We start from the raw sequence: 16,861 nt of genomic DNA on the forward strand, positions 1-16,861 counted from the left end.
ACATGGTAGAAAGATTACATAGGGTGCTTTCCAATTGCAATATCCCTAGACACTTTCGTGCACACAAGTTGCGTTCCAAAGCCGGTATTCTTAATCGATTCTTATTTCAAGCCCATCTTAAGTAATGTCTTAAGACGCCAATGCAGCCCTCTGATTGGTTCATAACTTCTTAAGACGGTCTTGAATATAAGATGCGACTATGAATACCAGCCCAATTGTTCGTTAGATTACATTTTTATGCTGACGCTCGATACTCATTTTCAGCGTTAAAACAGGTTACGTAATCCAAATTGATGCTTGGTATTCGTCAATTTTGATTACGTGACCTGGATATCAATCGTGAAACTTTCTTTCTAGGGTGAAAAGTAAAAAGTGAAAAATTTCTCTTTTGACTTCAAAAAATTTTCACTTTTCACTTTCCATCCTAAGGATCAAATTTCATGATTGATACCCTGGTTTGACGCTAAAAATGAGCGTCGAGCGTCAACATGAAAAAGCAGCCTTAGGGTATAACAAACTAAAAAGATAAGTATATTGATAAAAATTATAATAAATTTAGTGAATACAATTTCTTAAAATGAATACAAAAGTGTATTTGTCATTATATCGTTCCGCTTTTCCGCGGAAATTGTGCTCCATGTAATATTAAGAGATCAAAACAGGCAAGACAGAACGCGCGGAAACGCAGAAATCTAGTAAAGTTTAATTAATTTCGTCTTCCGCGTATCCGCATTTTCGCACTTCATGTAATGGCACTCTTAAGGTAAATTTTCATGAACTGCTCGAACCGGCTGTTTCAGGATTTGTATGTAAAATGCAGAGCATTAATTCGCTGGGTAATAGCAGCTCGACTTATCGAAAATACAATAAGAAAATGCAGTACTAAAAAGTTGATAAAAAATTTTGAAAAAATTCTTAGAGTTTTATGAGAAGAAAATACATGATTTTTGTCTCTTGCAATTTTTCTGTAAAGTTGATAGTATTTGAGTAAAAAATAAACGTCGATAAGTCGGGCCGCTACCATGACTCAGTGAATTAATGCACTGCAGTGTACTTGAAGGAACTCTTTTGAAGGAACTCTCATATAAAAACATTTGTATTTCATATAAAGAGTTTTGAAGTGCAATTGAAAAGATTGTGAGTCGTTCTGTTAATTGTAATTAATTATTTATTTTTTGACAATGTACTTATCCGGAAAAATAAGCCGGAGGCAAATTAAATATAGTTCTGTATGATGTCCTTTGTATTTTGTATGAAGAGTTATGAAGTGCCATTGAAAAGGTTTGTGAGTCATCAAAATAATTTTAATTAAATATTTAAAGATCATGTAATATAAATTTCATGTTCCGAAAGTATTAGCAGAAGTTTAAGGCGCAATCGGTAATCTAGTATTTCGATACTCCTGGTTATTTTTCGATCATAAAATGAACGAGTGTTTTTTGAGTTTTCGATGACGTTGTCTCGAATCTATTATTTTTTTAACAGTATGTTCAGTATAAAACTGTCATTTAAAAAGATTATATATTTTTGCAATTATACGAAATATTGCATGTATTTACTAATGTGGTACATTCTAGGAAACAGTAGTAAAACACGACCGGATGGCGAGAACATGAAGTACTATATTTTGGCGATTGTCCATTGTTATCTATACAGTGATCTGGACGTGACTTTAGAGCATGGCTAACAAACGAGGGCGATAATAAAAGAATTGACGGTAATTCGAGCCAAATTTTTATTAATTTACTTTCCTGTATAAAGCTAATTTGCTTCCAAAAAAAACTGTTGATACGCTGAATTTAATGTATGTAGGTATGACAAGTAATACATAAAAGATAAATTGTATTACAGAACGATCCGAAGATAAAAAAAAAAACGCGAACTGGTTCCAGATGTTAATTGATTTGGTTTATGTACTTTTAGATTAAATCAATTGCAAGCTATTGATAACAGCTATATGACAAATCAGTGCAGCTATAACTATGGATCTTGATGAGAATGACGATATGTGGTTACCAAATTCTACTTCTGTTAATTTTATTCTAAAAGGCTCTTTTAGACAGAGGTACTGGTTGTTACCACTATGAAGTAAAATTTGTTCTTTTATTAGCATGGCTAAAAGTGTCAAATATAGTTGAAAATGAGATATATCAGTTTCGAAGTAATTTATACTTATTACATTCTCAATCATTGTTTTCAGTGTAGTTTTATGCAGAAAGAAAAGTGGACTGTTTCTCTCTTTTATCATTGGTATCTATGATTCAGGCGAATCTAACCAATCAATAATTTTGTTCAATTTGATTTCAATAAAAGAAAACGAGCTACAATGAGTATTCTAATGTGGTGATGAATTTAAGATGGATTATTTATTGATCAATTTTATTCTGGTTATATTGTTATATCGTTCATGGACATATTTCACCACAATTACTGGTAAGCTATTTATTGAGCTATTTTATATACAATTATCTTAAACATTGTTTTAAACATCATGTTTTTGAAAAGTAAACACAATACTTTTCTTTTATAGGCATTAGTTTTATATATCATACATAATCTTTATTTTTTAGAATATGAATTACATTTACTTATTATGCCCCTAGGCAGAGCATTTAGTGGTTTAACAAAGATCACAGAGAAACAAAAGATTATCAAAGAAAAGTATAGTTTTGTTAGAACATTATTCTAAACTTTTTTAAACAAAAAACCCACTTTATTACAACACTTTTTAATGAAACATAATTTTATTAAACATTGTGTCAAAAAGATTTGATAATTCTGAGAGAAAATAAATTAACTTGATGTTGCAGTGATTATTCTTATAGCATTTCCGGATTATTTTGGCAATGATGAATTACCTAATTACTCAACTCAGTTTAGAAGATGAGTAAAAGAAAAAATAAGTAAAAGATGTCAAAATACTTGGAGTGCTCATAACTGGTGGGTTAATGTTAAATATAATAGACGAGAAATATTTTCTCGCAAGACAAAAGATGGGTTTGGACTTGCTAGATCCATCAATAAATATTACAATTTCCAGTGAAGTCGATAATAATAATGAATCAACTAATTTTAATAATTTTTCATTTGATTCTACTTGTCAACACACTTTGTTTGATTTAATATCAAGTACAAATGAATGGGAGCAAATTAAACCACTTCAATCAGAGATAAAATCAAAAAGATTTAATCACACATTTAAGACCATAGATATGGACTAACGTTGTTGCTGATGCATTTTATGAATAACATAATCTATCTTGCGCATATACTTTTGTTAGAGGCGGTGTAAATACATTTTCCCAAAAACAAATATTACATTAAGATCATCCGTAGGTGTAAGAGTAAAACTTGTGTCAATATTTTCAAAGACGTTGTTGGTAGAGAACAGACGTTGGTTAGCAGCACTAATAAATTTTGTATACACAGTGTGTGTGTGTGTGTGTGTGTGTGTGTGTGTGTGTGTGTGTGTGTGTGTGTGTGTGTGCGCGCGCGCGCGCGCGCGCGTGTGGGTGGGCGCGCGCGCGTATATTGGAGAGGAGGAAGATAGGGCTATTGGGAATTGAAGGTAAGGAAAATAAGGCTATTGCGAATTGGAGGCAAAGAAGGTAGTGCAGGAGCACATTGGGACTAGGGTGCTTGTAAAGAACGGTGTAAGGGATGGGATTTCCTGGAATATATGATTACTAGTCTATCGCCTTCGTTGGAGAGAGAGGAAGAGTCTAAAAAACCAATCTCAGTCAATCGGTACGGAAGCTGACTGGTATGGAGGAGAAGATGGGAGCTAATCTAAAGGAGGAGGGAGAAGGAATCGCTCTTCAATTAGGAGAGGGGAATAATTAAGGATCTCCTGGATGGCAGGGTCAAGGACAGAGGGATCAGGTCTATGGGTCGTGTTTCTTAGGAGATTGGCGAATATGAAATCTCTGAAAAAACCGTCGTCGGTCGATTGTAGCGGCACATTTTGGCTAGGTGGACGACTTCGCCTACTCCTTCGGATATACGGGGTTTGTCCCCGTGTTTTTTTTGTACTACGCACGCGCACTATAACGGAATCGAAGGAGTTAAATTGGTGTACGTTAAGTATGAATATATTAAATATATGCATATATATTTGTATATCCACACGAGGAACATATATGATTGAGCGTATAACAACTGACTTACTGTTGAGATGCGTGGGATTGCTTGGTCCACAACTTTCAGGTGGGTATTTGACTCAGGAGACTCGCTGTCCGCGCAAAAGTACAGGAAGGTAGTCTGATGGGTTGATTCCGATAATTCGATGGACTCGAGCATGGATACACGAACTCGGCATGAACGGGTTTACTGATGATTTTTCTCTAGGGTGAACCGTATTAACGTGAACCGAGTTACTTTGACTTTCGTACTGACGCTCTGTGCTTCCGCGGGACCTCTATTTGTATCCTGAAAAAAGGTAGTGTCCTTTGTTTAGGATGCAATAGTTGCAATGTTGCGAGATTTACGAATTTTATAACGTCCTATTGTTGTTAATCTAAGGTATATTGTTAGAGGAGTTTCGAGAAGAAAAGAAATGATAAACAGATTGAAGGACTCTTCCTATATAAAATAAATAATAATAAATAAAGAGCAAAGAAAGAGTCAACACATTTCTTCAAAAAAATTACACAATTAAAAGAATATAATACAAAAACCGAGAAGTAAAATTACATTAAAATTACGTAACAAGTTTCGGCTACCTGATTGAGTCCTCTTCAGATAAATATATTGGAAAAAAGAGAAAACCGTAATACAAAGTACTAAGCGCAAATGTTCGCAAATTCATTGTATTCAACATTCGGATGAGTCATGATGTAGAACTCGACGATATTCACGTACGATTACACGGTCGCAAGTGTATCATATCTCTTAGAAGAGTTCTAGTTGATAAAAAGATAAAAAGGCTTCTTACGAAAAAATAAACACAAAAAAAGATTAATATAACGGAATTCTAATAAAAAATAAAAACTCATTAAAAACATATGTAAATTGTTCAAACAAGTGTGTCCATACAGGTATACAAAAAAAAGGCTATTATAATATATACAAACAAGTAAAACGCAGACGTAAAAGCTGGACATTGTGTATCGCTTAAAGTGTACGCTCGCTGGTACGGATCACCACGGACTGAGAGAAGAGACGGATCGACGGTATCGCAAAGTCAAATTCTATTTACAATCCGTCTCTTCTGAGTGTCGCGTAACTTATTTTGTAGTTGTCTTGGCCCCCCCTTTTTAAACTTAGAGAGAGTGGTCCCATGTCCTACTGTATTTATTTTATTTTATTTTATTATACTTTATATATGATCTGGGCGTTGCTCGCCCATGTGATATTTTTATTCTTATTTTTTATTTTTAGTTTTTAACTTTTAATTTTTAAAGTTTTATATTTTAACAGTTGGACGGGGACCCCTCTCTGCTAGTTTTATCTATTTATTTTATTTATTTATACAGGGTACTTTTGTATCTTTTATTGTTTTTAGCTATACTATTTTATCTTTCCTCCCTTTCTTTCTTTTCTATCCTTTTTAATTTTTCCTACTTTTATCTTTTTAATTTTTTGTACTTTTTATTTGTTTTATTTATTTTATTTATTTATTTATTTATTTATTTTATATATTTTACAAAGGTTAAATAATAAAAAGCATACAGCCACAACTAAGGATGTAAATAAGTTATATATTATTTAAAAACAATTTCATAACAATAAGTAGACGTTTCGGTCAAGATTTGACCCTCTTCAGTACAATAAAATTGAATACGTTAAAAATTAAAACTAAATAAATAATTCAACTGATAAATGTAGTGATAGCTAGTAACAAAAATTATTATTTCCTTATAATACGGAATTAATCGCAATCGATCGAAGTAGATTCAGGTAACAGTTTATTGTTGTCGCGCAAAAGTTTTTTCTTTCATAATACAATTAAGAATTCTTCAATTTAAAAAACGACGAGCCCCACACGAAGAGATACGCAAGTACCAAGTTCTATTGTAAAAATAAAAAATTTTTTTAACAAGTAAATTAGTTATTGTCGTATTTTTGTAAAAAACAATCAGATTAAGCAATATGCTCCTATTTAGATTCAACCCCGAGTTATTTAAAAAAATTTTTTTATCCTTTTGAAAAAGCAATTGAATAAACTTACGTGTATCCTGTGGTGCGAGGACCCCTCCGTATAACTGAACATTGTGACAATTTAAGGTAAAGAGTGAATTTAAACTGCAATAATGCTAAAAGCCAAAAAATACTGATCTATTTATATTAGAAAAAAGGAAAAAAGAAAGGATAAGAAAAGGGAAAGGAAGGGGAAGAGTTTAGAGTGGGGCTGGAAACTATTGTTCAAGGAGAGGGAGATAAAGATCTGGAAACCGCTCCGTATCGCTCTGTTTATTTAAACAATTTTTTTGCGTCTTAATATAAATCATTTCAGATACCAATCTTTTATAATGAGAGCGTTCCGAATCTAATATTTTAATATTCCAATCTTAAATTGTCACAGTGTTCAGTTATACGGAGGGGTCCTCGCACCACAGGATACACGTAAGTTTATTCAATTGGTTTTTCAAAAGGATAAAAAAATTTTTTTAAATAACTCGGGATTGAATCTAAATAGGAGCATATTGCTTAATCTGATTGTTTTTTACAAAAATACGACAATAACTAATTTACTTGTTGAAAAATTTTTTGTTTTTACAATAGAACTTGGTACTTGCGTATCTCTTCGTGTGGGGCTCGTCGTTTTTTAAATTGAAGAATTCTTAATTGTATTATGAAAGAAAAAACTTTTGCGCGACAACAATTAACTGTTACCTGAATCTACTTCAATCGATTGTGATTAATTCCGTATTATAAGGAAATAATAATTTTTGTTACTAGCTATCACTACATTTATCAGTTGAATTGTGTATTTAGTTTTAATTTTTAACGTATTCAATTTTATTGTACTGAAGAGGGTCAAATCTTGACCGAAACGTCTACTTATTGTTATGAAATTGTTTTTAAATAATATATAACTTATTTACATCCTTAATTGTGGCTGTATGCTCTTTATTATTTAACCTTTGTAAATTTCTTAGCCACTTTCTAACAATTTAAAATTATATATTTTATCTATCTTATTTATTTTATCGTATTTTATCTATTTAATTTAACTTTTCTGTTTGTGGGGCTCTGACTGTCCGAGTGTGAATGCCGCGGCAAACAATATTGTTTTTTAAACGAGTATGAATGTGTGAGATTTACATCTTTACTTTTTATTGTACATAACTCACTGCCGCGCGTGCTCCTCTGGGCCTTTTATACTTTGACGATTTATCTGTGATATCCCGGAGGAGATGTAGTGCAACTGTAATGACATATCTCCTCAATCTGCGAACTGGGGAGGTATAATCATTGTAATAGCTTCGCAGGCTGGGGGGTTTGCTCCCTAGCCTTTAGTTGTAATGCCCAAGCGGGGGGGAGGAGGCCTTTATCCCCCGCAGTGATATGTCTAAGATTGCGCGCAGTTTAGCCGCCTATTCTTGTATTACCCCAGAAGAAAAGTTTTTTGCTAAATAAAAGTGAGTTAATCTGTTCTTATCAGCTTAATATCTGATACAGTCCCCATAGGGGGCTCAATATATTAATCTATTTTTTACCAGGCGGATGCTCGGAGCTTGCTCCGACCTTGCCACGGGTCGACCCTGCATTGCAGCAGGCCCAGCAAGTAAATTAATATATATTTTTATTTATTTTACCTGCCTGGTCTCAAGAAATAGATTTGTGAACGAGTGGAGTGCGCGAAATAGTGACTTAGTGATTTGAGTGGACAGTGCCCGGACTTCGCGTATATACTGAGCCTCCTGCGTAATCGACGGCCATCCCGGGTAAGTTCCACGCAATAAAGCACTTTATCAGCTTTAATTTAATGTATAATATGTCTATGTTTCCTTTTATAATATTCAAGATATAGCTGATCGCGTGGAACACGGCCGCCGCGGCGCAACATCCGCGCGCGGTACCTGATGCATCCGCCACTGACAGCCTCAATGCAGCTCAATTGCTATTAATTGTATATATATTTTATTTATTAACATCTATTTATCTATTTATTTATTTATTATATTTATTATATTTATTTTTCACGCCGATCACCCGTGTACATCATCTGCACATAACGGATGCAGCACATGTGCCGGTGCATACGGCTGTCACGACGGGTGCATGCGCATGACTTAGCTCGGAGATTTTATTAATTTTCTTATTTATTTATTCTTATATTTCGTGTGTGAGTGTTCGCGTTTGCCGAGAAGCGATTTCGTATAGATTATACGCGCCGCGATTTTTAAGTTAGGAGTGTCGTACGTGGCTGTCATCGCAATCGCGAAAATTTTTCAAGTCCGAAAATCGTTAAGTTCTTAAAAGCATCGCGGACGGGAGTGTGTTCCTAAAGTAATCACTTCTAGTTTGTTCATAAAACCACTCCCGTGGAACCAAGTTCCTAAAACCAGACACTCACGTACAAGTGATCTTATTGGTGCATACACTGCCGCGAATACAATTAATTATTAAAAGTGATTTTGTTTATGAAAATTGTACTGTATTCGCCCAATGGATTTGCCATCGTGAGTGCACATAAATTATAGTAAATTTTGTAACTTTTTTATTTTTCTTATTTTTATTTTTTTTTCTTTATTGTATTATTTTATTTTATTTTATTTTATTATTTATATTTTTCTCTTTTTCTTTAGTATATTATTTTATTTCCTTTTTTTTGTTCTTTTTCTTTATTATATTATTTTCACTTTTATATTTATTTTTTTTCTTTTTTTTTTTCGGATTTGTGCACTTGTAATGGCGGATCCGCAAGTGCATTATATAGAATATCCCTCCCCTAAAGTTAAGTGTTATAAATGTTTTGGAGTTGAGGGGACAGGGAAAGTAAAGGGCGAATACAGTGACCTGCCGCATTTATCGAAACATTTAAAAAAAGTGGCACTCGGGAGACACATTAAATTATATACGTATCATATGCGGATTCAAAGGGGAAGGTCGATACCCGATAAAAAGCGTCAAAGATCATTACGCTCAAAATCAAGTGTCTCCCGCAAAGGATGCGGCGGGTCCAAGCACTCGGCAACCTCGGTGAGTGCAGTGGTGCGGGTCAACCGACAGCCAGACGCACGGCTACAGCGACCACGTGATTGGCGGGAACGATTGGAGGTGCGAATAGGCGGCAACTTACGCTGCCGTCCACAGCCACCCCTTCACCACATACAAAGAGGACGTCTGCTACATCGACGAACACGCCGTCTCCCTCATATGCGGCAGTCACTGCGGGCCTGTCATTAACGAGAAACACATCCACTGCTGCCCGCAGTAGGACTGCCGCCAAAAGTGCCGCGCTTATTATAACAGGAGCCAGGAAACCCATCGAGGCTGCCGCAACGAAGACGCCGCCTACGACCGCCATGGTGAGTGAACCTCTTGTTGTGTCGATAGAAACAGTTAGGTTGCCTGTCAAGGAAATAGGCGTGCAGAACGCGGCCAAACCGGCGCGCGCTCTTTCTCGCCGCCCGCAGAGAACACCGGAGGGGGGTTCATGATCACCACAGAGCGCAAAGGTGAAATGCGGAGAGGGAGCCTATAAAAAGTTGCCCGCAAATACAACTTCAACAAGAATGAGGCGGGCAACTAGCGTGCTGGTCGAGAAGGACGAGAGCACAGTTAGACGGGAGCGCGTCTCCCCACAGTCCCCACACCCTCCTCATAAAGGAATCGAAATATTCTTGACATCTTCGTCTGATGAGAAGGATACGCCATTCCAGCCAGGCGGCGTGGGGAGACTAAGACTACGAAGAAAGAAGGTGGCTGGACCACTGCCTACGACGACATCCAATGAGGTGATTACAACAGCTAGTTGGTCCACCAGCGCTCCCGTCGAGAAGAGTGCAGTGGATGCACGCCTGGCAACTCTGGGCAGGACATTGCCCAGAGTGACAGACAACTCGACGTCGCCATTCGCAGAGGGCCTTAACACCAGCCAACCAAGGAGCATGCCCTCTGCGAGGCTCCCCAGCCTGTCCCCGATTACCAGGGGCAGTCCATCGGGGAGCCAGGGCGAGATATCTACACCCATCTTGCCCGCGACGTCGCTACCGGCTCACCATTTGCACGGTGACGACGACCACCTGTGGAAGCCCAATCACATTCACGGGCTTCACAGGTGGCGTGGGGAGGCAAATAACACCAGCACCTTGCTTCCCCCAAAGGAATTTCCTCCCGACCATTGGGGAGGAAATAATGTCAACGTGCGTGGCGGTCGTTTTACCACCAACAAGCGGCAGGAGGATGTCCCCGCTCAAGGCCAACGTCACCGGAGCCTGAGTGGGGACAAGAGGAGCGACGGCAGGAAGGCGCGGCGCGGCTATCCACGTCACCGATCGTCGAGGGGGACAGCCAATGGAGTGGTCAATGGATGGTGAGCGTGGGGAGAAGAGCGAGGAGGTCGCAGATGAACAATAAATCTTCCTCCAACTTTGAGTCCCTGCCAACCGCTGGACTATCGCGTTCGCCGTGCGTCACCCCACTATCTGCACTAATTGTAGCGTCGATGAACATGCATGAGTCTGAATCAGACTACCTGCCAGGATAGAACTCCGCCCCGCAACATTTTGCCGGTAGGGGCGGAGCGTCGTCGTGGGACATCGCCACAGGATCGCGAGGAAAGAGACATCGGTTACGGTACTGGGACACAGGTAAGTGCCGTACATTCGAGTGCTCCTATAAATGTCCATGGTGTGATGTCTCGAGGGAGAGCAACCACGTCATCTATCGTGCCACCGCGAGCCAACGGTGAGGAGAGCGGCCGACAGCATCAGGGTCGGCGGCGTCCGGACGCTCTGTCGGTCAGCCGTCGCAGGATCACCCGGTGCTTGCGACTGTCGCGAGACAGCGTAGGCGTGATCGGGTGGTTGCCCGCGACGCGCTGCTCGATCGGGCCAAGGACGTCGCTACAATTGCGCATCTGGAGGCGTTCGCGGCGTTCTTCGGAGAGGATGCATCGGCCGCTAGTGCTGCAGCCCGCGCTCGCGACCGTTCGGTACGGTCACGGGAAGCTGGTGCACGTCGAGGGGCAAGAGGAGGTGATCGTCCGGAGAAAGAGGGCGCCGGTAGGCCGGATTCAGCACCGGCTGAACCCGGAGCGTCGGGAGAAGCACGCGGGGACTGAGTGCGCGAGGCCAAGCGCTTACAGGCGCTGTACAGAGCGAACCGCCGCAAAGCAGTGCGAGAAGTACTCCAGGGACCTACCGATCAATGTCAAGTGTCTAAACGTCGGATCCAGGAGTACTTCGAGCGACTGTATCGCGATGGGGAAGACCTGGCCGAGCGCCTCGACTCCCCAAGTCCGCAGGAGGTGTCCGCAGTCCTGGGTCCGGAGCGAGCTGGACCGTCGGCTCCGGCATATGAATAATTCTGCGCCGGGTCCCGACGGTGTATCCTATCGTAACCTCCGCGGGGCGAACCGGGGATCGCGGCTGCTCATAGCATTGTACGAGGGTAAGTCAATAAGTTTTTAAAAAAACATAGTAAGACACTTTTTTTTATCGATTTATTTTTATTTCTCAACATAGTCTCCTTTCAGCTCGATACACTTGATCCAACGATTCTTCAACTTTTTCAAGCCGTCCATATAATATGATTTGTCCAACCCTTCAAAATAAGCCTCTGTTTCGGCGATAAGCTGTTCTCTGGTGGTGAATCTCTTTCCTCCGAACCATTTCTTCAAGTTTGGAAACAGGAAATAGTCGCAGGGGGCTAAATCTGGCGAATATGCTGGATGGGGAAGCAATTCGTAGCGGAATTCGTTGAATTTGGCCATCGGTGCCGGACATGTGTAAACTCGTGCATTGTCTTGATGGAAGAGCACTTTCTTCTTCGCCACATGGGGACGTTTTTTCTTTAAAATGTTGTTGAAATGGTCCAATAAGGTTGCGTAGTAATCGCCATTGATCGTTTACTTCGACGGAAGGTAATCAATATGAATTATACCGCGTGCATCCCAAAAAACTGTAGCTATCACCTTTCCAGCCGACTTCACGGTCTTCGCCTTCTTCGGAGCTGGTTCACCCGGTGAAGTCCATTGTTTTGACTGTTCTTTCGTCTCGGGTGTGAAGTAATGGGTCCATGTCCACAGTAATAAATCGATGCAGAAATTCATCTGGATTACGTTGAAACATCTCCAAACATTGTTTTGAAATCGTCACACGGTCGCGCTTAGCGAGCAAACGTGGCACCCATCTTGCCGATAGCTTTTTCACATCCAATTGTTCGTGCAAAATTGAAATAACTGTGCCATGTGATATGCCTGTGGCCTCAACAAGCTTGCGCACTTTCACTCGTCGATCAGTCAAAACAATATCGTGGACTTTATCGATGATTTCTGGCGTAGCAGCCTCAATTGGACATCCCGAACGAGGGGAACGCATCACATGTGAATATATCACCACATTTCAATTCATTCACCCAATTGTATACAGTCGTAAACGTTAGTGCAGATGTGCTATGAACATTATCCAACTCGGCTTTGATTTATTTCGGCGTTAAACCTTTCATATATAGATGTTTGATCACTGCACAAAACTCATTTTTTTCCATTTTGCAAATAAAGTCACGCGATGAATTCCGCTCAAAATTTGAAAGTAATCAGCTGAAAGATGCTACTTGTTAAAAAGTAATGTGACATGACACTGTGAGTGCCCTTTGACAGATTTTCTAAGAACTTATTGACTTTCCCTCGTATTGAGCTTCTCATCGAGTGTCGCGTGGGTGTTCAACTTGTCGAAATTGTTATTGTTGGCTCTTGTGACCGGCCTAGAAAGGGCTTGTATATAACGCGCGGATCCACTTGGGTTTTTCTTTTTTCGAGCGGTATTCGTGCGTATGGCCGAGGCCGAGTCCCCGGATCGGGGGGGGGGGCGTGGGAGGCGCGTCGGACGATTCGGTTGACGGTCGCAACGGTCGACCGCTTTCCTCTGTCCTCTCCTCCTCCCTTAGGTCCTTCGAAGTCTTTCAATTTTGCGAACGAACAGGTCTTACCAACAAATTTAGATTCCAATATTGTCGGCGCCACACTTTTCAATTGAATGGCAGAAACTTCGTCTGAACGTACGGCTAATACTACGTGGTGGTATATAAATGAAAGCAGCAACACATCCTTCCCATGGAAACAGATCAAAAATTTACTCAAGTTTCTAGGAAGAGAGGCATGCAGCAAAAAGAATATCGCATAAAGCTAAAGTGAAGGCTTTGGAGACGCCCACTCAATCTATTGATGTCGTTACATGTTCTCTCGCCATTTCTGATAACGTCGATGGATCCATCAGGCCTCAGTCCAAACAAGTTGTACCACGCAAGTGGCTCTAATTACCTTTATTCCGACACGAACATCGCCTTATGCGGTTTACATATATTCGGATAAATCTTCCACCATACATTTTTCTGTTTTATTCAAAATTCCGAGATTGCTAACATGGATATTTTGTCAAACGACTAGGCAGTGGCAAAGCTATAGTAGAGGTTAGATCAGCGGAAGCCGCTAACTGGTTACAAACACCGCTTTTGAAAAATATAAGATCGGGGCCTTCATTCCATTGTATCGCGTTCTCAGAATGGGTATCGTTAAGGATATAGATCAATCTCTCTCCTTAGAATATCTCAAGGATAGTATTCGGTCGTCGGTCAAAATTTTAGAGGTTGAACCGTCATATGACTATAAATCACGACTTATATCCCTTCAAGAACTCTTTGTATCAAGTTCGCAGGACAGTCGTTGCCTAGAGACATTACTTTATTCAACGCTAAATATGCCGTTGAACCGTATGTGCCTAAGATCAGGATACGTTACGTGTGCTACACAGTAGAACATATAGAAAAGGTCTGCAAAAGCTCAAAACCAAGATGCCTTTACTGCGATCAGGAACATAACAAGTCTGTTGATTGCGAGCACGGATTACTACCTACTAAATGCATCAACTGCGATGGAGAACACCTGGTTCGTTTGACTGCCTGGTCATTCGAAAGCATACGCATGTCATCAACCTTGCCGCATACGAGAATATATCACATGTCGAGATGAAAAGAACAATTGTCGCAAACGGCAACTTCAACTAGTTCCTCCATTTATATAAATCCTCGTAATTTCCCTTATATTTCTAATAATTTGTAGCAGTCGTCTTACAGAGATCACCGTGACATAACTACTTTCAATAGATTCTCTAAAGATCCTGGGGATATTAGAACATACTATCCTAGTTATGCGGAAGCAGCAAGTGCATCTTCGTCGAGCCGTTCCCTCCGCAAGCCAAGGATCATCAATATGAAATCTTTTCCAGTGGGTAGTGCTCGTCTGGAGATGTCACAAAGGTATCGTGGCGGCGGACATCTGTCAACTTCCAAAAATAATACCTCCATCATGCAACAATACAATGAAATTCTCTGTGAACCCAATGGTTGCCCTTACGAAGGACAAAATTCTGCCCTTCCAAGGAATGAAAACTCTTACTTTGTCAATAGCGTTTTTAAACAGATATTAACACTCTTATCCAGCTTCAAGAATCTGTTCAACAATCAGCAGCTATCAGCATTCATTGACCCAGTAATTGCACTACTATCAAGATTAGCTAACTTTATCAGAAATTCTAATTTCAATCTTGATTTCTTCATTAACCTATTCACTGGCGCTGGATTTAACAACTATTTTGACTCCACTGAAACTTCAGAAACTAACATTAAAATTCACTAATAACAGAAGAGTTTCCGCTCATTCAGCAGCCTTCAATGGAATTGTTGCGGAGCTAGAAGTAAATTATCTCAGCTGCAGTCAATCTGCAAAAATTACGACATTATTTGCATCCAAGAATCGCTCCTCTTTCCATTTTCTACATTTTCTCTGCGCGGATTCTATGTCATGAGAGCGGACATAACTAATCTAAGTATGAGAGGAATCTGTATCTTATCAGACAATATCGTTTTCAGCACTATTGACCTACCAAATTGGAAGGATGATTCGGTGGAGATGCTCAGTGTGAGTCTTCTGACAACGAGAAATTCACAATCATCAATATCTATCGTCATCCGAATCGCAACATTCCTGCTCAATTCTATGAAGACTTCATGAAGTTCGGAGACTCAAAAGTTAACTGCATTTTTGTTGGGGATTACAACGCCCATCATTCCCAATGGGACTGCTCAAACACAGTAGACTAATTTTAGCATCAGTAGAGAATCTATGCTTGTGTTCTTAACAGTCAACAATCCACGTTGCTTTTCCCTCCTAACTCGTCAGTCATCGATTTGACCATAGCAACCGCTAATATGGCTTCCCTGGGTGAAGTGCGCACAGAGGACACCTGGGGCAGCGACCACTATCCCATCACGATTAAAATTGGCATCAGTTTGGTCTTGCATCAAAGGTACGTCTACAAAATTAACCTTAGTACTAAAGAGCTGATTGATTTTCAGGACTCTAGTTGGTTCATACGATTCGTTTATCAGCCATCTACCATCTGATGAAAAAGAGGCATTCGACTGGCAAATCATTTGGTAGACACGGCTATAGCGTGCTCCTCTTCTTTTAAGAACTTAAATGCGGCTACTGTTCCTGTATCAAACGAGAGAACCGCTTCTCCATGGTAGACAGATAAATGTCAGGAAGCAATCATCAAACGCAGAGGCAGCCCGAATCTGGCAAAAAACTCCTGTAACCGAAACTTTTATTATAAATTTAAAAAAAGAGAGGGCGAAATGCTCCAAGATTCTTTACAGGGAAAAGAGGAAAGGATGGAGAAAATTTGTTGAATCCTTTGATTCTAAAACCCTGACTGAGAAATTTGATCAGAACCTTTAAACGACGCAACCTGGCGCTTTCAAATTACACAGCTGACCCCTCTAAAGAGAGACAATTCATTTAGAAAGCTATTCAGAAGCTATGCCCGTCTTCCTGTTTTCAAGATAACTTAACAAGTCTAGAAGAAATGAAGAGGGAAGATGGCAACTTAGACGCTATTTTCGAGGAAATCGATTCACCAATCACTGTAAATAAATCAAATATTTAGATCTCGCAATTTTCGCTGCAAAAACGAAATTCGGCTCTCGACCTGGACAGAAATCAATAATAATATGGCATATCTGTCATATAAGTACAAAGAGATGTTAGTGAATCTCTTCAACAGCTTTCTAGCTAAGAGACTTATTCCGGACGAAATGGAAGATATCCTTGGTTACCTTTATTCCCAAAGCGGGAGGCTCGGGAGTTAGGCCATCTCTCTGCTTTCATGCATTTTAAAGTTTTTACTTGAGAAAATAGTGTACTAAAAACTACTCTGGTTGATAGAGTCGCAATCACTTCTTCCTCACAAACAGATGGGATTCCGCCCTAGTCGATCTACATTCACTACCGTATTCTTAGAGCTGCTTTCAGCGGGGAATTTCTCGCTGCCTTCTTGGATATCACCGGAGCGTTCGACAATGTACATGCAGTAGTAATCAGTGAATTTAAAAACGCAGGGACACCTGCTCCAATCAGGAAATTTGTGGAGAATTTGATTATCGCCAGGACAGTATACTTCACAAAAGATGGGATAGTCAGTAACAAACATTTTGTGTATAAAGGCACTCCTCAGGGCTCGACTCTTAGCCCGTTCTCTCTCTCTTCAATCTATCCTTAAGCAGGATTAAGGAATGCGCTGTGAGCAGGATTAAGGGATGCCGAATTTTTTCAATATGCAGATGATATAGTCATCTTTGTCGTAAATAGCAATCCCTTGGAAGCGCTCTCCAAGGTACAAAGTGCTCTGGA

The 16,861-nt window shown here is 39.8% G+C and overlaps 1 long non-coding RNA gene across 1 annotated transcript; it reads left to right on the top strand.

Moving 5' to 3' along the window:
• Positions 1 to 1,407: 1,407 nt before the first annotated feature.
• On the top strand, positions 1,408 to 2,717 carry LOC108750127. The gene is made up of 5 exons (XR_001939411.1): positions 1,408 to 1,484; positions 1,578 to 1,717; positions 1,924 to 2,065; positions 2,201 to 2,433; positions 2,571 to 2,717. It is a non-coding gene; the product is annotated as an uncharacterized LOC108750127 (long non-coding RNA).
• The last annotated feature ends 14,144 nt before the right edge of the window (positions 2,718 to 16,861 follow it).

Source organism: Trachymyrmex septentrionalis, unplaced genomic scaffold (assembly GCF_001594115.1).
Source record: "Trachymyrmex septentrionalis isolate Tsep2-gDNA-1 unplaced genomic scaffold, Tsep1.0 scaffold321, whole genome shotgun sequence".
Taxonomy (NCBI): domain Eukaryota; kingdom Metazoa; phylum Arthropoda; class Insecta; order Hymenoptera; family Formicidae; genus Trachymyrmex; species Trachymyrmex septentrionalis.